The 22,364-nt window shown below is 44.9% G+C and overlaps 1 protein-coding gene across 9 annotated transcripts in view; it reads right to left on the reverse strand.

The window, feature by feature from the left end:
* LOC117352366 (semaphorin-4D-like) overlaps positions 1-22,364 on the reverse strand; it is a 348,824-nt gene that overhangs the window by 282,964 nt on the left and 43,496 nt on the right. The gene's annotated exons all lie outside the window — the stretch shown is intronic.

Raw genomic sequence — 22,364 nt, forward strand, 5'->3', positions numbered from 1 at the left:
AGAGATGAAGCATCAGGTAATGCAATATCCATACACCGTCCAGAACACAGATGCTATAGTTGTTAACATTATTATTCCATAATAATGTTACCATACGTCCGGATTTATCTGGACATGTCCTCTTTTAGGTGACAAACAGATGTTGCTGCTATACCATCAATACAATCATATAACAGTTGTTTAGCTTATCACCCTCTAGGAAAAGGTTAACTATTAGCGTCTCATCTCCTTCCTACTGTGTCTTCATTATTAGTGCTTTGTTCTAACAAATGCTTTATTTTTTTCATTTTTGTATGGACCTTCGGGTAGCAATCAGGCAAACAGTGCCAGTTGCTTAAACTCTACACGAGTCCAATCTTTATTCATATTTTATTAAATCATTTAATTTATATTTATTTTTTTATTTATAATGAAAGGAACCTCACTTAACTTATAGTGAAGTGCTCCTGTATTCTCACTATAAGTTAAGTGAGGTTCCTTTCATTTTAAATAAAAAGATAAATATAAATTAAATGATTTAATAAAATATGAATAAAGATTGGACTCGTGTAGAGTTTAAGCAACTGGCACTGTTTGCCTGATTGCTACCCGAAGGTCCATACAAAAATGACTTGAAAAAAATAAAGCATTTGTTAGAACAAAGCACTAATAATGAAGACACAGTAGGAAGGAGATGAGAAGCTAATAGCTAACCTTTTCCTAGATGGTGAGAAGCTAAACAACTGTTATATGATTCTCTTTTTAGGTGAGGCATGACATCAGTCAGCCCACCCATCATAATTGCCTCTAAGTCATTCATTCATTCTGGACAGTTTTCTAAACCTGGCAGTTTGTCCGGGTTTTGAACTCTCTCTCAGTCCAGCCTAAATTTTGTTTTTAACTTTAGGTGTCATCGCAGGTGGGAGCTGCATCAGTCGTGATCCCACCACAGGTACCGGTGGTCTGGGACAAGAGTTCATATTGCAAGCTGCTGGAGGATCACTTGGTGCTGGCTGGAAGTAGCAAGAAATGCCCCAGCTCTGCCTGAGCTTGGGTCATATCTGGAGGACATCTATGCATGCGTGTAACATCGCATCTGCGCATGCTTAGAGGTCCTCCAGATGCGGCCCTGAGCTCAGGCCGAGCCGGGACCTTTCCTGATGCCTCCAGCCAGTGCTAAATGAGCCTCTAGCAGCTTGCAACAAGAGCTTTTGCCCCTGTACCACCAGTACCCGCTATGGGTACTTGCTGATGACCTATGCTGCCACCAAAGAGGTACCTATCCTAAGGGAGGGCAGGAGAAGAGAGGAGAGGAGACAAAGTGTCTCAATTTGTGTGAGGATGGGGCTGGGGGCGGGGCCATGTATCCTGGGTTGTTGTTTTTTAACTTTAAAAATAAGGTGACCCTAATCATTCTAATATTCACGTACAACAGTGGCTATTTACGGTACTATAGTGATAGTGCTAAATGGCCTTTACTGCATTTCACTGGGATGAAAAGCTTTACGATCACACTGTCATCATAGCTTATTTGCATGAACAGCACAAGAGAAAGATTGTTCAGGCCCTGTTTCTATCTTGGACTATTGCAATGTAGTCCTTCTTGGGAGAATGGACTACCAATTCTCTGGTTTACAAATACTACAAAATGTCTCTAGAATTAGTAAGAAACTCCTTATCCATAATTTATGCACTACCACCAATTAAGGCTGGGGTTGATTTTAAATTATTGTTTTGTTCTGTTTAAGACACTACAAGGCTTGGGGCTTCTGCTTATATACACAAACTTTTGTGTGGGGAAGATGAATTTTAAGAAAATGCTGAAAACTCAATTATTCGCCAATACCTTCTTATGCTAAGGTATATTTCGGTTGATACCTGCCTTTTAGAACTCTTTTGACAGCAATGTACGATTTAAAGTTTGATTGTATTTCTGAATTGATTGAATTTGTGCTCTATTCCTGTTTATAACAGGGATGATTAATGATGTGGTTTAGACATGTCTATGTTATATGTGGTAATTGCAGGAAAACAAAATTTTATGAATGTGATATGGAAACTGCATAGTTATATGCGGTATATAAATTTTTAAATAAATACCGTATTTGCCGGCGTATAGGACGACTGGGCATATAAGACGACCCCCCAACTTTCAGTTAAAAAATAGAGTTTTGTGTTATACTCGCCGTATAAGACGACCCCTTCTTCCGCACACCTTCTCTACCGCCCCGGGTGCAGCACAGCCGGCCAGGTTCCCTTACTTTTGTGGCACTTCCCCGACCGACCGACAACAGCCCCGGTCCGACAAACCTCCCTGCCCTTAACCGCGAATCTAAATTACCTTCTTACAGCTGCTGTAAGAAGGTATTTAGATTCGCGGCTACAGGGCAGGGAGGATTGTCGGACCCGGGCTGTTATCAGTCGGTCGGGGAAGTGCCACAAAAGTAAGGGAACCTGGCCGGCTGTGCTGCAACCGGGGCGGGGCGGGCGCCCCTCTCTCTTGGTACCGCGAGGCTACTCTCCTTCTCCTTACCTGTCATGCCTGCAGCACAGAGCCGAACGGAAGTCTTCCCGACGTCAGCGCTGACGTCGGAGGGAGGGAGGGCTTTGTTTAAGCTTTGTTTAAGCCCTCCCTCCCCTCCGACGTCAGCGCTGACGTCGGGAAGACTTCCGTTCGGCTCTGTGCTGCAAGCAGAGAAGGTAGGGAGAAGAAGAGCCGCGCGACTGAGTACATCCAGCCCCGCAAGTAAGGGCATGTAAACTGTACCCGGCGTATAAGACGACCCCCGACTTTGGGGATGATTTTAAGGTACTAAAAAGTCGTCTTATACGCCGGCAAATACGGTAAATATAAACCTACTTGTTCCTCTCAAAAGAGAGTTTCTTAGTTTTCCCAAGTGGATTAAAATTACACTCCACATGTAAAATGTGCTTTTGGAGATGTAGGCTCTTGGTTACAGAATAGTCTTCCTTTGGAACTGAGGTCCTTACAAAGCTATACAACATTCAGAAGACTTTAAAAAAAAAAAAAAAAAAACCCAACCAAAACGGTTCTAGATTAGAATGAATTTATTTGAGGCAATCATGATGAAGCAAAGTTTAGATTTAAGAAAGATCCTGTATGCCCAGAGTTGTCTGGAAATCATGGATGAAGGACTAGCCTAGTGGTTAGAGCTACAGCCTCAGCACCCTGAGGTTGTGGGTTCAAACCCCATGCTGCTCCTTGTGACCCTGGGCAAGTCACTTAGTTCTCCACTGCCTCAGATAAGATTATGAACCCACTGGGACAGATAGGGACAAATGAATGAGTACCTGAATATAAACCGCTTAGACAATTAATGAGCGATATATGTTCAAATATATTTTATTGAGCAATCATGAAAGACAACAGAATGTTACAACAAGAGCAAGACTAGCTCAAAAAAGTTTAAAGTATGCCCCCCAAATAGCCCCCCTCCCTACCACCCAACCCAAGCCACCCTCCCCCACCCAATCCCACCCCTGGGTCCTCCTTCCAATTACCAAAGGTACAGAAAGAATAAACTCCACACAAAAGTAAGCACAGAATTATCAGTACAAAAGACCTCAATTGAGTATCCGGCTACGAGCCAGAGGGGTCAAAGTAGTCCAGAAGGGTTCCCAAGTAGCCTGGAAAATGCGGCCCTGACGAGAGGACAAATCAGTCACATCCCGTCGCTCCCACATCAAGAGAGCAATCATGCGGCTCCTCCAAAGGGAATAGTCCGGAGCTTCAACTTCCAGCCATTTCAGCAAGATGCATTTCAAAGCAATCAGGATAGACCACTTGAGGAAAGCTGCAACCCCTTTGGAACGTGGAAAGTAGTGAGGAATAGTCCCAAACAAAAGCAAAGGGGAACTACGGATGTTAACATGCCAAAGAGTCTCAACAAAAGCAAAGATAGCTGTCCAAAAATGCTGTACCTGAGGACAAGTCCAAAACATGTGTCCCAAACTGGCTTCCGGAGCCTGACAACGAAGGCAGGCAGCGGTTAAACGAAAATGAGCCAAATAAGCTCTTTTAGGAGAGATAAATAAACGAAAAATCAACTTAAAATGTTGCTCCCAAAAGGTGGTATATTTTCGAAATGCTGGCAGACGTCGGACAGCCTGCAGGAGTATGTCCGAAGGCAAGTCTACAGCAAGATCGCAAGACCAAGCATCTCGCAGCCGAGAATGGTCAAACAAAGGGCATTCATCTTTCAAGTGGCGATGATGGAACCTGAGAGGGACCGGCTCCTGCGAACCAATGGTAAAGGCCGTAGACAACGACTCCTGGCACGAGGCTTGTAAGGAACTAGGAGGTAAGGAAGAGATGTAATGATGGATTTGCATGTAAGCAAAAAAATCGGAAGGGGGAATATCAAATTCTGTTCGCAATTGAGCAAAAGATTTAGGTGTACCATCATCATTAACCAAATGAAATAGATAGTGAATGCCCTTTGCTTCCCACCGAACAAAGCTCGGCCCATCAATCCCAGGCAGAAAAGAACCATTAAAGCGAAGAGGTAGAAAGGGAGAGACAGAGGAAGAAAGAGTGTGAAATTTACAGACCCAACGCCAAACCTTCTTCAAGGGTCGATGCAATACTTTCATAGAAAGAGATTCAGGTAGAAGAGAAGGGACAGAATGCAGATAGGCACTAAAGTGAGCAGAAGAAAAACAAGAAAGTTCTAGAGAAGTGTTAGTGAAAGCTGAAGTACCCCGAAAGAGGTCATTAATATGTCGCATGCCACAACCAATCGTCAAATAACGAAGATTTAATAAGCCCAAACCCCCTCTATACCAGGGAGTCGCCGCCCTCTTATAAGATAAACGAGGTCTCTTACCCGCCCAAAGAAATTTTTGCACCAGGCGCTCTATTCTACGCTCATCTTGGTAAGTCAAATAAAGGGGAAGGACTTGAAACACATAAAGCCAACAGGGAACCAAGAGCATGTTATATAAGTGTACCCGGCCCAAGAGCGAGAAAGGAAGAGATTCCCAGAGGTGCAACTTATTGTGTAAAGCTTGAAACAGCGGCGTGACATTTAACCTGTACAAATCAGCTAAATCTAACGGAATCGTAACCCCTAGATACCTTAAGGCGGCACCAGCCCAACGGAGAGGAAACGCGCCCCGCCAGGAAGTGCGCAAATCCGGCGGAAAAGGCAAGGCCATGGATTTATCCAAATTAAGAGACAGCCCGGAATAAAACCCAAACTCAGAAATGAGATCCAGAGCTGCCGGGAGAGAATCTTCCGGGTGGGTGAGAATGAGGAACAGATCATCCGCATACGCCAGAGTCTTAAGTTCCAAATCGCCAACCGAGAGACCTCGAACCTCCGCGAATCCCCGAAGAGTGCATAACAAGGGTTCCAAAGAAAGAAGAAACAGAAGAGGGGAAAGAGGGCAACCCTGTCGGGTCCCACGAAGAATAGGGAAAGAATCCGAGCGGGTCCCATTAACCAGCAAAGAGGCATGCGGATTAGAGTAAAGGGAACGTATCGCATCTAAAAAGAATCCCCCGAGCCCCACATACTCCAAGGTACGAAACATAAACGACCAATGAATACTATCAAACGCCTTGGAGGCATCTAGGCTAACAAATAAGGTCGGAATTTGGCGAGATTGGCACTGGGCAAGAGCAAGAAGGACCTTACGGACATTGTGTACAGACTGACGGCCCCTAACAAAGCCAACCTGATCCTCATGTATAAGCAGTGGTAAGTGAGGAGCAAGACGATCAGCCAGCATACGTGCAAAGAGCTTGAGGTCAACGTTTATTAAAGAAATGGGGCGGTAGGACCCCGGCAAGTCCGCTTCTTTACCCGGCTTCAAGAGTAAGGTAATAAGTGCCTCATTCGCAAAGCGCGGAAACGAACCCCGGGCAACAGCTTCATTAAAATATGCCAACAAGGGTCCAGAAAGAGAAGGAGAAAGGATCCGATAGAAATCACCTGAGAACCCATCAGGGCCAGGCGCCCGATCAGAACGAAGTGATTTAATAGCTGATTCCAATTCAGCTGCCCGGAATGGACTATTAAGCGAAGAAATCAAGGACTCCGACAAACGAGGGAGCCCAGAAGAGTGAAGATAGTCTGTCACCATCTCCAAAGAAGCATCTTCCGGAGCGTCATATAACTGACGAAAAAAAATCAAATAAAACCCCGGAGACTGCAGAAGTCTGGGACACCACTCCACCACCCTCGGTCCGTAAAGTCAAAATTGGTTTCCTCCCAGTCTTAGCGTTAACCAAACGAGCCATGAGGCGGCCAGGTTTATTCCCATAACGATGAAAACGATGCTGGTAAAAAGCTTTACATTTTTGGAAACGGGAATGAAGGAGGGAGTTCAAGGCCACCTGGGTAGACAGATAACAGTCACGAGTCTCTTGGGAAGGGTGAAGAGAAAAGGACCGCTTCGCCAAGCGCAAGGCCCGTTCGAGAGTAACAATCCCCTGATTAATACACTTGGAACGGGCACACAAAAAAGAGATGATATGGCCTCGAATCACCGTCTTCCCAGCCTCCCAGAACAAAATAGGATCATCCAAATGGGAAGCATTATTCTCGGAATAGTCATCCCATTGGGCCTGCAAAAAGGTACGAAATTCAGTGTCCTGTGCAAGATAAAAGGGAAACCGCCAGAACGACGCTCGAAGGTATGAAGAATCCAAGAAAACATCTATCCATATAGGGGCATGATCCGATATAGACAGAGGTCCGATCTCAGCCGATTGAACGGAAGGAAACAAAGAGGAAGACAAGAAAATATAATCCAAGCGAGACCAAGAGCCATGGGCACGAGAAAGATGAGTGTAATCACGGACTTCCGGATGTAGGAGGCGCCAAGGGTCTACAACCGAAAGAGAGTCACAAAAATCCGACAGAAGGTGACCCTTAGAACCCAAGGAAGAAACAGGAGATCCGGATTTATCCTGATCAGGAGCCATGACCAAGTTAAAATCACCCAGAAGAAATAGAGGATCACCAGGGAAACGAGAACAAAGTTGGAGCAACCGCTGCAAGAAGGCTGATTCACCAGAATTGGGGCCGTAGACCACTAACAAAAGATACGAGCGCCCACCCAAGGTAAGACGTAAGAGCAGGGATCTGCCATCAGGCTCCTTATCCAGAACCTGGACACCAATGGGAGAAGACTTGCGGACCAACACAGCAATGCCCCCATGACGGCCCGATGAGGAAGCAAAATGCACCTCTCCCACCCAGGACCGACGCAACTTAAGATGTTCAGCATCGGTTAGTCTAGTTTCTTGAAGACATGCAATATCTGAATGATATCGCTGTAGAGCTGCCAGTATTTTAGATCTCTTAACAGGCGACGTAATCCCCCCTACGTTCCAAGATGTAAGTCTAAAAGGGGTACTCACAGCGGAAAGGCAGGAAAGAAGCAAGAAAAGAAAAAGGAATTCAAAAGAACACTACCCCAAGGGCCCAGCCCCCCCCAGAGTAGCAGTGACCACCAAAGAAAAACAAGGCAACACATATGAAGCAAAGGAGCACAGCAAAATTGAGGCAAACCCTGTGAAGGAGGACCCCCCACCCCCAAATACCAAGCCCCACCCTCCCCAACCCACCCCCCGGTCCCCAAACCCCCCCCACCCCCCAGAAACAAACCCTCCAAGAACCCTTCCAGAAAGAAACCCTCGTCCCACACTCGTGGAACAAAGATAGAGTCACAAAGATGTAGGTAGGGCCCCAAATCCCTCAAACCCATCCCTATCATAGACAAGCAGAACATCCCATCCATCCAGCACATACTCCAAAGGAGCCAGAGGAGAGCAAATCAAGAAACAAAAGAACCCCCAAACCCAGGGAGTAACACAGTCCAATGCCAGCTGGCCTAAAGGAGCACCAAGAAGCTGCCCAAGGGGCGTGCAATCCAAACAATCAGAATACGGTCAACCCCACTGGCACAATGCTAAAGTGAACAAACATCAACCCCCAGGCACACAAACACTCCCCCCCAGCACACATACCCAGCAATACTCTCACTTGTCCACCCCAAACAAAGTAAGCTCCCACAAACAGACGTCTATCCCCCCAAAAGAAACAGACCCACAACTCAGGCAGGAAACCAACTCCCCCTCATTCACACAATACCCTGTTACCCTTTAAACACATCCACACCTACCAAGGACACCTAAAAATGCCCTAAACAGAAACAGGAAAAGTACAAAACAGCAAATCCAGGCACACACCTCCAGAGTGACCAGGTGCAGTAAAAGCAAAAAATACAACAAGAATGGGCTAAAAACCAGCCCAAACTCTGGGCGCCAAAGAACAGTCAAGTCCAAGAGGCCAAAAGGCCAAAAGGAAGTAATCTGGAACAATGCCCAAGGGGCTAACAAGAGCTCCAACAGAGGAAAGCCACTCAAATGTGGGAGAATAGCACCAATCAACCAGTCTGCTGCAGAACTCAGGTGGCCGAAGAGGGTCCCGCTTCTCCCGGTAGAGAATCCAGGTAGTGCTGTGCCTCCTCTGCGGTAGCATAAACCTTCCATCCTGTAGAAGTCCAAACTTTTAATTGCGCCGGGTAGAGGAGTTGAAATCGATGCTTCCGATCAAACAAAGCTGAGCACACTCGGGAGAAGCGCCGCCTGCGCTCCTGCAGCGCCGGAGAGTAATCTTGGAACAGGCGAACCGGTACTCCATCATACTGCAGCGTATTCCTCTTTTGCCGGTATTGCTTCATCAACTCAGCCTTCACGGCTGAGTTGTGGATCTTAAAGATGGTGACCCGAGCTCGATCACTGCCATCAAATCGCCGGCCCAGGCGGTGCGCCCGATCAAGTTGCAGAGGGCCCACACCAGCCGGGAGAGGGAACTCCGTCCGGAGCCAGGACTCCAAAGCAGCGAGCAGGCGGGACTCAGGAACCGTTTCCGGGAGGCCAATCATGCGCAAGTTGTCTCTTCTTGAGCGGTTTTCAAGATCTTCCAGCTTGTCCTCTTGCCGCTTTAATTGCGCCTGCATCGCCGCCAGATCCACAGAAGAAGCAGAGTGGGCATCCTCTACCTGTGAGACCCGGTGCTCCAGCTCGCCTGTGCGCCGCGTGGTCTCCCCCAAAAGAGTCTCCAACGATGTCAATTGACCAGATAATTGGTCAAAGCGGGAATCCAAGGCCCGCACGACCGAAGCAGACAGTGCAGCTATATGGGCCTCCGACAAGGGGAGCGCGGAACCGGAATCACCCGCCGCCATCTTGAGGTCCGGCCGCGCCGATCTGGTCTCCCTGTCTCTGGTAGAACGGCACGATTTGCTGCTCATGGCCGGGCTAGACACAAGGGGAGACCTGTCCATGCACTCCCCCGACCGGGCAGGTAAGATCCGAGCCTGGAAAATCACCGGAACAGGTTCAAAGGGACCCGGGGCCCCGGAGCACGAGCAAGGCACGTCCCGCTCGGCTCAGCACATCACGTGACCCCCCCATTCTAATGAGCGATATATAAATAACTTAAATAAATGATGGATGGGCTGACTGATGTCATGCCGCACCATAGTAAGATTAAGATATGCAATAAATGGTATATAAAGTAATATAAACACACAGATAACTAGAGGCTAGATTCACTAAGCACAAGGATCCTATCTGATCCGTGGGTGATCCGAGGCCGGGCGACCAATTCAGAACGCGCCTGCATGCAAAGCAGGCCGATCCGAGGCACGCCCCCAACCAACCACACGCATGCGCAGCCACAGACCATTTACTTTGCCTGTACATGGTCTGTGCATGTGTTTACAATCTGTGCTTTTTTAAAACAAAATTTTTTACTCACAAGGCCGTGGATTTAACCTACAGGTTTAAAGTAGGTTAAAACCACAGGCTCGCGCTGCAGGGAAGGGAGGCAGCGCAGGAGAGTATAGGGGCAGCAAAAAACAGGAGAATCGGGGCCGAGAACAGGAGAATCGAGACAGAGAGTAAGGTTTTAAAACAAGGGACTGGTCCTCACCAGTTGCTAGTTTTTTGATCGGCCAGCCAGTCAGTGTGCCAGAAGAAAGTTTAGTGAATCACGTCCTTCCTGCTTTGCATGCCAATTCCCCTCATTTGCATGCACGGATCGGGATCGGATCGGTACACAGGTTAGTGAATTGGGTCGCAAAGGGCTCACAAACCGATCAGTACACGATCGATTTGCTTAATGAATCTAGCCCTTGGTATGTTGCACAAATTTACCTCCCCCCACCCCTTTTTACTAAGCCGTGGTAGAGGTTTCTACCACAGCCTGGAACACTAAATGCTCCAATGGTGCTCTGATGCTCATAGAATTCTACGAGCATCGGAGCACTGTCAGGGCATTTAGCGCCCTGGGACACAGTAGAAACCTCTATTGTGGCTTAGTAAAAAGGACAGTTAGATTACAATTTTAAAGAAATGATGTATAGATGGAATCAGTCCAAAAATATGGCCATCCCAGCCTTTAGACCTACTATGACAAACCAATTATGTACAATTTTCACTGTATGTTAAAAACTTGGCTATTGAGGAAGTGTTTTAATATTGATTGGTTTTGTTAGAACATAAGAACATAAGAAATGCTTTCACAGGATCAGACCCTAGGTCCATCTAGTCCGGCGACCCGCACACGTGGAGGCCAATCCAGGTGTTCCCTGCTGAAGATCTTGTTTATCCGTATCCCTCAATGTGTTTTGCAAGAAGGTGTGCATCCAACTTGCCCTTGAATCCTGGAATGGTGGTCTCCGACACAACCTCCTCTGGGAGAGCATTGCAAGCGTCCACCACTCGCTGTGTGAAACAGAACTTCCTGATATTTGTTCTGAGCCTGTTGCCTCTCAGTTTCAGTCCATGACCCCTTGTCCGAGTCACATTTGACAATGTGAATAACGATGTTTCTTGCTCTATTTTGTCGAATCCTTTTAGTATTTTGAAAGTCTCTATCATATCCCCTCGCAGCCTTCTCTTCTCGAGGGTGAACAATCCTAGTTTTCCGAGGTGTTCTTTGTAGCTCAAATTCTCGATGCCTTTTACTAGCTTTCTTGGCTCGCCTCTGCACCCTCTCCAGCAGGGTTATATCCTTCTTTAGGTAGGGAGACCATTGTTGGATACAGTATTCCAAGTGTGGTCTGACCATAGCTCTGTAAAGCGGCATTATGACGTCCGCCGATCTATTCGTGATTCCCTTCTTTATCATGCCCAACATCCTGTTTGCTTTCTTTGCCGCCGCTGCGCATTGAGCCGACGGCTTCAGTGTCTTGTCAATCAGTACCCCGAGATCCCTTTCTTGTTCGCTCTTGCTGAGCCGACAGCTTCAGTGTCTTGTCAATCAGTACCCCAAGATCCCTTTCTTGTTCGCTCTTGCCCAATGCCGCCGATCTATTCGTGATTCCCTTCTTTATCATGCCCACCATCCTGTTTGCTTTCTTTGCCGCCGCTGCGCATTGAGCCGACGGCTTCAGTGTCTTGTCAATCAGTACCCCGAGATCCCTTTCTTGTTCGCTCTTGCTGAGCCGACGGCTTCAGTGTCTTGTCAATCAGTACCCCAAGATCCCTTTCTTGTTCGCTCTTGCCCAATGCCGCCGATCTATTCGTGATTCCCTTCTTTATCATGCCCAACATCCTGTTTGCTTTCTTTGCCGCCGCTGCGCATTGAGCCGACGGCTTCAGTGTCTTGTCAATCAGTACCCCGAGATCCCTTTCTTGTTCGCTCTTGCCCAATGCCGCACCTAACATTTTGTATTCATGTTCCTTGTTTTTCTTACCCAGGTGCATCACTTTGCATTTTTCTGTATTAAACTTCATCTGTTTGCTTTTTTTATTTTTTAACATTTTCTGATTTTATTCTCCATAGTTTTGTAATCCACTTTAAGCCATTATTATTGGTTAAGCGGAAAAGAAATGCACAAATTAAATTATCATCAGCTGCACTACCAGGCTGTAGAGATTCAGCGATACCTTGGACACTGGATGCACTTAGAACAGAATCAGGCATAATTTATCACGAGAGATCAGGGTACACTGCTTGAAAAGCTTTTTTCTCCAGAATGCACACATTACAAAGATGTTATTTATAGTTGTATTTTGTTTTAGCTTTGTTCTGCATGTAATGTTCTGCATCTTGTTCTATATATTTCTTCTTGTTTTACTGTACATCACTTAAAGATTGATTGGAAGATAAATATTTTTAAATAAACTGCTAAATAAGCAGAACCAAAAGTACCTCAAATCGATCTCAGTAAAAAGCTCTAACCTTCCGCCAAGTTGCTAAAATATACCTCATGACTGCTCAAGGTTAACATTCTTTGTACCTAGCTTAAAACTAATTATGTTGTTTTTCTTCTTTGTTCTCTTCCTAACTGTGCTTTCTATTGCTAGACAATAAAAAAATAGAAAGCCGGATAAAACGGTATTTACTGGGTGGTTCTTGAATGAGGAGGACTGAATTTGTGACCACCACATTACGAACAGTCAGAAAAACAGTAGAGGAAAGAGCTAATGAGCACAGTGTGACAAACGTTTCTTCCTCAGCAATATTTATTTATTTGGATATACAGTAAAACCTTGGTTTGCAAGTGTTTTGCGAGACAAGCAAAACATTTTATTAAATTTTAACTTGATATACAAGCAATGTCTTGCAATACGAGTACATACAGTATACACATATCACAACTGAGCCGATGGTTCTTCTCTCTCTGACGCTGAAAGAGCATAGTGACTGTTCTAAACAAGCAAAGTCTTGCAATACGAGTACATACAGTATACACACGTGTCACATCATCACAACGATGGCTCTTCTCACTCTGACGCTGCAGGAGTGTAGTGACTGTTCTAAATAAGCGAGCTCTTGCAATACAAGTACGTATAGTATTTTGTATTAAAGTGTTTTGGGTTGTGGAATGATTCGTCTGAGTTTCTATTATTTCCTTTGGGGAAATTTGCTTTAATATAAAAGTACTTTGGATTACAAGCATGCTTCCGGAACGAATTATACTCGCAAACCAAGGTTTTACTGTATATCCCGTCCTCCCAGAAGAGCTCAGAATGGGTTATAAGTTTACATAAATAACAAAACATGACGGGGTATAGTATTGTGGAGCATAACAGTACATTTTTAATCACAACATGAAAGGACAATACATAGGGTGTCACCTCCCAAAAAGAGAACACTTTTCTCTATCGTATATCAGAGAAAGGCATTTCCAAGTAACTCTTCAAGGACCCCAAGCTCTTCAAATGTTTAAACATTCTACACAATGAAATTTTTTTCGACCCTGATGGATTCATCCCTAGCAACAGACCTCTCTGAATTTTATCAGAAAAGGGAGGGGCGCTTTTGGCGTCAGGAAACAATGAAAGCTTAAGGACTGAAAGTTTAATAAAAAGGAGACATTTTTTATACTCACTCCAGCCTCTCTAACAGAGAACACAGGCTGATCATCACTCAAAAAGAATTCTTGAGAAAATGAACATGGTGTGTCAATTGGAGAAATGCTTCCAAACTATCCTTTAAAAGAGGCCTGCAAACATTAACTTTGCAGTTCCAATTTATATGTTTTCCTTTAATTTAGTAGGCACAAAGGCTAGTTTCAACTACTGTACAATCTCGTTACCCAAATCCTGTTCAAAAGAAGAGGAAGTGTGGATAGTTTACAGGAATGTTGGGGTTGGACATGAAGGGTTTGTACTATACAGAACAAACTGTGCTTTCAAAAATCCTATAGTAGTATCCCAACTACTCAGAAAGAAGGCTGACAAACTGACCGGATCTCTTGCCACATAGTTAAGCTGACTGAGGGGATGTGTGTCTAGTGATGGAGAGATATACTGCAATGCCTACTAGAAGAGACATTATCCTGGCAGGCATATTAACATACAAGTGGTGCCTCACACAACGAACTTAATCCGTTCCAGGAGCAAGTTTGTTATGTGAAACGTTCGTTGTGTGAAACGCGTTTTCCCATAAGAATACATTTAAAATACAATAATTCGTTCTGCAGCCCTGTTTTCCCATAAGAATACATTTAAAACACAATAATTCGTTCTGCAGCAACTACATTTCCCTCCCTCCACCTCACCTTGTATGCGGAGTCTGCCGGCCCTCTCCCTCACCCAGCCGCACGCTTCCAGAAAGCTGTGCACGCGCAGCTGCTGGAGTTGGTCAATGTTCTACTCTCCTGCAACTTCCGGTTTCCGGTTGCGTCAGAGGAGAAGATTGAGCAACAGAGCATGTGCGCGTGCGCTGCTCCCTGAAAGCGTGCGGCTGGCCGAGAAAGAGGGCCGGAGAACTCGGCATCCAGGGTAAGGTGGAGGGAGATGATGGAACAGTATTTCATGGTACAGTATTACTATTTGTTAAAAAGGAAATAATCTTTTGATGTTTTCTGGATTTTTTTTCGTTAGCTTAAACATGGCTTAACTTGCTGTAAATGGGTCAGGTCTCGTAAGATAGGACCAGAGAATCGGGTCTGGGTAAAACCAGGATTTGCAGGATCTCCAGGATCCTCATGGACTTGTATTGAGATCCTGGTAATATTGCAGGATTTCACGAATTTTCCAGGACCCTGGTCCACCTTAACAGCAGACCTCCTCTTTTTTTGATTGCCACAGCTGCTGCTCTGCATTTACTGGAGTCCCCTACACGCCGTCTTCTCCTTCTCTGCATGGGTGCTGCTGTTCCCGGCTTCGGCGAGAGTAGTTCCGCCCCCCCCCCCCGGGCCCCTCGGGCGACTTCGTTGTGTGAAACGAAGTTCGTTGTGGGGAGCACGACAAAAAGTTCGTTGTGCGCAGCGTTCGCTGTGCGAGGCGTCCGTTATGCGAGGCACCACTGTACTTCTAATGCAACCTGGCATGGATTCTTTGCTCTACCATGTGACAATAGCAAGATGCTTCACTTCCACCAGTCTGGAGAACTATGATATCCAGAAGTTCTAAAAGGGCCTTTGGTATTTTAGGGGTAACTCACTGCAATTTTGATCTACTGCCATTAAGAGAGCCAGTTTACTTCTACCACTGCCAAATTTAAAATAAAATTGTGTCTTACCTAATCATTTTCTTTCCCTTAGTCGCAGCAGATGAATCCAGATACATGGGTTAAGTCCATCCACTAGCAGGCAGAGATAGAAAACACCAAAGCTGTGATCCACCTCTTTGGATGGCATGCTCCCTGATTCTCCACTATCACTTTATCCAAGCATAAAAGGAGTTAACACAAATGGAACATACTCTTCAGCATGTACTCACTAACTCACAACTGGAACTCCTGCAGAAAACTAGAGCCAAGAGAACAAGCACGGAGAGAGACAGCAAACCACCATACTCAGGGCAGGGCTCTGGATTCATCTGCTGTGACTAAACAAAAGAAAATTATCAGGTAAGACATAATTTTACCTTCCCTATCATCATCATCATCAGACAAATCTAGACACATGGGATGTAGCAAAGCAATCCTCAAACAGGGTGGGCTGACACCCGGAAATCACTAATGCCCCAAAGGAGGGCTCCAACCGTGACGCCACATCCACTCGATAAGTGTCTGACAAAAGGTATGCACCGAGAACCAAGTAGCCACCTGGAAAAAAATTTCTTCCAAAGAAAAAGAGCAAGACTCGTCCCAGGACGCAGCTAGCGCCCTGGTAGAATAAGACAAAAGCAAAGGCTTGCATGCAAAAACAGATTGAAGACACGGCCTCTCAAAGCCAACGTGCCACAGTCGCCTTAGAGGCCATTGCGCCTCTGTTAGGGACACCAAACAGAACAAACAAATAGATCGACAGAATTCATTGAGACCTGGAAGTAACGCATCAAGATCTGACAAACATGTAAACACATGCAGCTGCTGAAAACTGTCTGGATAGTCTTCTTCTCTAAAGGCCAGCAGGAATACAGGCTGGCTAACATAGAAGGTGGAAATCATCTAAGACAAAAAAAACAGAACTGTACGGACCATTACATTACATTACGGATTTCTATTCCGCCTATACCTTGCAGTTCAAGGCGGATTACAAAAGATTTGACTGGACATTTTCCAGTGAAGATCACATTACAGAAGATTTGACTGGACATTTTCCAGTGAAGATACAATTTTTTTTTTTTTTTTTTTTTAGGGGAGTAGCTGGATAGAATTCTAGGGGAACTTACGGGTTGGATAGTAAACTGACAGTGCCGAACTGTGTGATATTAGCAAATGGAATACAGTTAGAGTAGGTAAGATTACAATCTATTTTAGGGGTCTGTTTACTTGGAAGGTGCTGAGGTGGGATATTTGGGGGAGAATTATCTGGAGGTAGGTGAATTCTCTGGAGGTAGGTGAATTATCTGGAGGTAGGTGAAAAGGGATTAAGATATTTGGATGAATTTTTTGAAAAGCAGGGTTTTGATTTTTTTTCGGAATGTTTTGAAGTCGTCCGATGTTGTCAGCAGATTGGAGATGGAATGGTTGAGTTTTGCTGCTTGTGTTGCCAGAAGGTTGTCAAACATTTTCTTGCGTTGTGTGCCTTTGAGTGGGGGGAAGGCAAAAGGGTTTGGGGTTCTTCTGTGTCTTGAGGTGGAGATCTTGTTTAAGCGGTTGTTTAGGTAGGAGGGGGAAGAGCCGTGTAACGCTTTGAATAATAGGCAGTGGAATTTGAATTGAATTCGTGCTTGTATGGGTAGCCAGTGAGAGTCTAAGAAGGCAGTTGTTATGTGATCATATTTTCTAAGTGAGTAGATCAGTCTGAGGGCGGTGTTTTGTATGGTCTGGAGTTGCTTTATCATAGTGGCTGGACAAGGAAGATATAGGGAGTTGCAATAGTCCAGCAGACCTAAGACTAGGGATTGTACAATTAGTCTGAATTGTGTTTGGTTGAAGAATTTTCTGATTCGTAGGTTTCTCATGGTTAGAAAAGCTTTCTGGGTAGTCTTGTTGATTTGGGACTGCATTGTGCAGCATCTGTCTATTGTAACTCCTAGGAGTTTTAGTTTGGGTTGTATTGGGTATTTGGTATTTTTGATTATCAGTTCTGTGATGGTAGGAGTTTTGGCCTTTTCGAGCCTTCGAAAAATGCAGGAAGGGGGGTCACTGCAGGAAAGAACCTGTAGCTTGGACACCCATCTCGCTAATGCGATGACCACAAGAAAAGATGTCTTCAAAGTTAGATCCTTGACTGTAGCTAGATGAAGGGGCTCGAAAAGAGTTTTCTGCAAGGCCCACAGCACCAAATTTAGCTTCCTCAGGGAAGGCTGAAGGCAACCCAACCCTTTTAGGAAACACACCACATCTGGATGAGCCACTAAGGATGAATTCTGTATCTTCCCTCAAAAACATGCTAGCTCTGCTACTTGTATGCACAAGGAACTGGCCGCTAACCCTCTTTGGCATCCTTCCTGTAAGAAGGAAAGAATTTGCAGCAAAGTAGACTGCAATGGTGAAAGTCCTCTTTGAGAGCACCGAGACTCAAACAAATGCCACACCCTATCATAGGCCCCTGACATAAAATGCTTACGAGCCTGAAGTAATATAACTGACTCAGAAAAACTCTATTTTCTTAACTGCGCTCATTTAAGAGCCAGTCCTTAAGACCAAAGTGGGATGGGTTTTCTATGAGAACCAAACCCTGATGAGGAAGGTCTGGAGACACTGGAAGTCTTAAGGGCTCGTCCACCAACAGGTGCATCGGGTTTGCGTACCACGGCCTGCACGGCCAATCCAGGGAAAGGAGGATCACCTATCCCCAATGACACCCAATTCTGAATAGGACCCTGCCGATCAGCAGCCAGGGTGAAAACACATACCGAAGCATCTCCAGGGGCCAGAAGTGAGATAGCGCATCTATCCCTTTGGATCCCAGCTCCCACCTCATGCTGAAAAAACAAGGGACCTTGGCATTGTGGTGGGGCGCCATCATATCCACTTCTAAGAGATCAACTGAAAGGTCAAGGTGGACAGCTCCCATGCCAACTGATCCAGAGCATTCCAGCTGAGAAAGTTCACTATAACGTTTGTTGTCCCCACAATGTAAGCTGCTGACACCAGAGAAACATTCTGCTGTGCCCATGGAAAAAGGAGCCCAGCCTCCTCAGACAGTCTCACGTTGCACATACTACCACCAACAGAACACAGACTGGCTTTTCTTTGATCACCTCTTGAAAGGATAAGAGGGCCAGACGCACCACCCTGAGCTCCAGGCAATTGATGGGCCAGCTCCCCTCCATCTGGCTCCATTTCCCCTAAGCTGAAAGGTGCCAATAATGAGCTCCCCAGTCCAACAGGCTGGCGTTCATCGATACTACCTCCCATGCAGGAGAAGTCAACCCTGAAATGTCCTGTCTAAATTAGATTGTAAGCTCTTCTGAGCAGGGACTATCTACTGTATGTTAAAATGTACAGCGCTGCGTTTGCCTTTCAGCGTTATAGAAATAATAAATAGTAGTAGTAGTAATGTTGCACCTGAGATTGACTGGGCTGAGCTACCATGCCATGCTGGCTCTGGCATCCAAGGTCCAACAAAGTCGGACCTCATAGTCCTGTGACACTGGGATCCATTGTGAGAGAACTGACAATTGTAACGGTCTCATGTGAGACCCCCCCCCCCCAGCACCGCCGCCATTGAGCCAAGTACGTGAGCATAGTACCCAGCACATGGCTGTGGTTCTCTCAATAACCGATGAATTTGAGACTGAAGCTTGACCTTTCTTGCTTCCGGAAGGAAAACCCGTTTTCTGATTGTCAAATACTGCTCCATTCCAGACATTGCATCGGCTCTAGGTGCTTTTGGCAGCAAGGAGGTTCATGGCTCAGGACTGCCCCCTGCTTCTGCCGATTCAGGGCTTGAGGGAGGGAGGGGAGGACTTTGCGGCTCAGGACCACTGCCCCGCTGGTGCTTCAGGGTGGCAGGGAAGGGAGTTTGCAGCACAGCTGCTTCGGGGCTGGAGGGAGGGAGGGTGAATTTGCGGCTCAGGACTGTTGCTGCGCTGGTGCTTCGAGTTGGGAAGGAAGTGGGGTTTGTGGCTCAGGACTACTGTCACTTCTACTGCTTTGGGGCTTGAGGGAAGAAGGGGGGGGGGGGTTCGTGGCTCAGGACCATTGCCATTGGTGCTTCAGGGATGGGTTTTTTTTCCCAGCGATTTATTTTGCCAGTTGGGTGAGTGTCGGATAACCGAATACCGGCTAACTGAGATTCTACTGTAAATTTCCGATTCTAGTGCAATCTCGGTAATAGCAATATAAACCCTCTCAGTATCAGGCATATTATGAAGTAATACAAAACTCCAACACAGATAGACCCTCCTGAAATGCAGAAGATGAGATCATAAGCTAAAAAAAGAAATATGTAAGTAACAAGTTTAAAACTCTAAGAAGCCAGATTCTGCCTACAGACATCACCAGAGATATAGAAAGAGTTGCATTAATTTATTGGTATTTATTAACTGAGATTCACCCAAAGTGAGTAATAATCAAGTACTCTTAGGTATTTTCCTGTCTTGGCAGGCTCATAATCTGTGGTACCTGGGGCAATGGAGGTTTAAGTGACTTGCCCGGAGTCACAGGAAACAGTCTCAGGGTGCTAAGGCAGCAGCATTAACCACTGGCCACTCCTCCCCCTCCCTCATTATTGTATATGTGCATGTGTGTGTGTGTGTGTATGACCAATATGCAGTATTCTGCAAGTATTTTCTTTCTCTGAAGGAATATGTAGCTGTCTGTACAAATTCTGTATTATAAATACGTTAGATATCTTCACTATTTTTCAAGTGGGGGCCGGTGTGTTTAAAAAAAACTAACAAAAAAACCCTCAGTGCAACAGCCTTGACCATCACTGGAAAAAGTGGAAGATACCCTATAAACCTCCACCATCCTGTCTCCATCCCCTTCAAGCTGGCTTGTCCCCTTTCCAGGTTTTAATCTCCCCTTATACCAGTGCTTTGCAATCTTTTTCTGGCTGCGATTCCACAATTGCAGTCAAATAAAATTGTGTGACCCCCTGGAGGTGCCATTATTGTATTGTATTGTGACCTTGTTATTCGCTGAATGTCCAGCCTTCTTACAGTGTAAACCGCCTAGAAGTCACCTGACTATGGCGGTATAGAAAAATAAAGTTATTATTATTATTAAGTAATGTTGTAACCCCAGAGGCAGATTTTGTGACTCCATTTGGGGTCCCAACCCACAGTTTGGAACGATCTGCCCTATATTTTCTCCAGAAGCTTGTCTGGATAATTTCCTAAAAGAGAAGTCCATAGGCCATTATTGAGATGGCTTGGGGAAATCTACTGCTTATTCTTAGGATAAGCCTGCATAAAATCTGTTTCACTACTTGGGGATCTAGCTAGGTACTTAGGACCTCGGTTGGCCACTGTTGAAAACAGGATGATAGACTTGACGGACCTTCGGTCTGTCCCAGTATGGTAATTCTTATGTTCTTATGTGGTTCCAGCTTTTCAAAAGCTCTTCTGTTTTTTTGCGGCACAATGTACGTAGTTTGCTATGAGTTAGAACTGCCCAGTACACTTCTCACTGTTATAAGAATAGAGTATTAGAATAACTGCTATGGAGGTAATGTAATGTAATGTAATGTAATTTATTTCTTATATACCGCTACATCCGTTAGGTTCTAAGCGGTTTACAGAAAATATACATTAAGATTAGAAATAAGAAAGGTACTTGAAAAATTCCCTTACTGTCCCGAAGGCTCACAATCTAACTAAAGTACCTGGAGGGTAATAGAGAAGTGAAAAGTAGAGTTAGAGGAAAAATAAAAATAAAATAAACATTTTAACAAGACAGCATTGATCTAAATACTTTGGAAGGTAGAAGAGAGGAGAGAAAGGAATAGAAGCAGAAGGGGGAGCCGTTGAACAGTAGAATTCTGGAGAAATTTAAATGATAGAAATAGAACAAAACAAAGACAAAAGGCAAAACAATAGATAAGATTAAAGATAAATCATAAGCAGGAAAGAGGTATGCCAGTGATGAGACTAAGGAAAAGGTGAAAGGAAATTGTGTACTGGGAAAAAAAAAAAAAAAAAAAAATCTGAAAACCACAGAGGCTCTCGGCCTTGCAATAAAGAACACTACAATTGTTGGTATATTGGGATTCGAGGACCTGGCACAATATTTGCAATATTTCCTTATCAAAGGCCCAGAGGGAAGCAGCAAAGCCCATAGCATATGCATTTACCACATACAGCATATGTAAAATGCAACCACAACAGTCAGGTAAGCCATGGTCAACTTTGCAGAACAACTTTGACCCAGCCGGCATATGTTATTTACCAGAGATTGTACTGGTAACTCTGAGAACCCAGAGAGACAGTAGTGGCCCAGTAGGGGCAGGCCACTAGAGGAGGTTCCTTCATCTAATAACTAGTTAGTGATCTCACTGTTAAGAAAAGCTTGGAGTCCATTATGTACAGACTATAGTAGACACCCTAAGAGTACTGCGGGAAAAATAACTGTCAGATTAACAGCAGAGGGAATAGAATGCTACTCTTGTGTACACGCAGTAGGAATGTATTCTAAACTTGTTTCACCTCTCACACGGGCATTACATCATTGCAAAACCAGCTTGCTATAGGCCCTATTTCCTCAGAGATCAAACCCCTAAACTATTCTACCTCTACAGACCAAATGGTATGAAAGATGCAAGTCCACTATATAAGTCGCTGACAATGTTCCTCATTTGACCACTGAAAAAACAAAAAAAAAACCAACAAGACAAAATTTAACCCCTTATATACAATTTCTGAATTTTCCCTGGCATTTTTAATAGCCGATACAGTGAATTTTTTTTTTAAATAGGAAAGCAAATCTCACAGGAATAATTCACTTTAGCCAACACTTATCACAGATAAAATGATGTTTAGTCAAAGTATCTTGAAAAATGGGTCTCTTCCTCTGTGCTCTAGCCAATTTTTTTATGTTAAAATTTAGAACACCGTAACAGTATAGCCATTCCCTCTTTTCCTCCCCTACCTTATACATCTAATGCCCTGAACTTGTGTCTTGACTCAACCTAGGTTATATCTCCTCTTCTGTGGTTTAATTCAGATGTCAACTTCTGCCTCCCTCCCCCCAACCCCTTCATCATTCTCAGAACAGTGGCAGTGGTTCTGCCCTCGATTGCTCAGTTGTGATTTTGAGTCCAAAATAAAAAAAGAAGTTAGAAAAACAAACTCCTTTGAGAGCTGTGTGATCTCCTTGTGTCCTTGGACTGATCTCTGCCGTACAGCAGGGAATGCAAGCCAGCCAAAAGAGCCCTTGAATTTGGATCCAAAAAACACGGCCTTGGAGAAGATGAAACCAAGCCATGTGTCCTCTAAGAGCCTGAAGTGCTGGCTTTGATCTTTCTTTAGCAACTACAGCACGGCTAGGAACCAGCTGGAAGAAGAGTCAAATGGACAAGCTAACATTAAGCTGCCAAAAATAAACAAA

The sequence above is a fragment of the Geotrypetes seraphini genome, chromosome 1 (genome assembly GCF_902459505.1).
Source record: "Geotrypetes seraphini chromosome 1, aGeoSer1.1, whole genome shotgun sequence".
Taxonomy (NCBI): domain Eukaryota; kingdom Metazoa; phylum Chordata; class Amphibia; order Gymnophiona; family Dermophiidae; genus Geotrypetes; species Geotrypetes seraphini.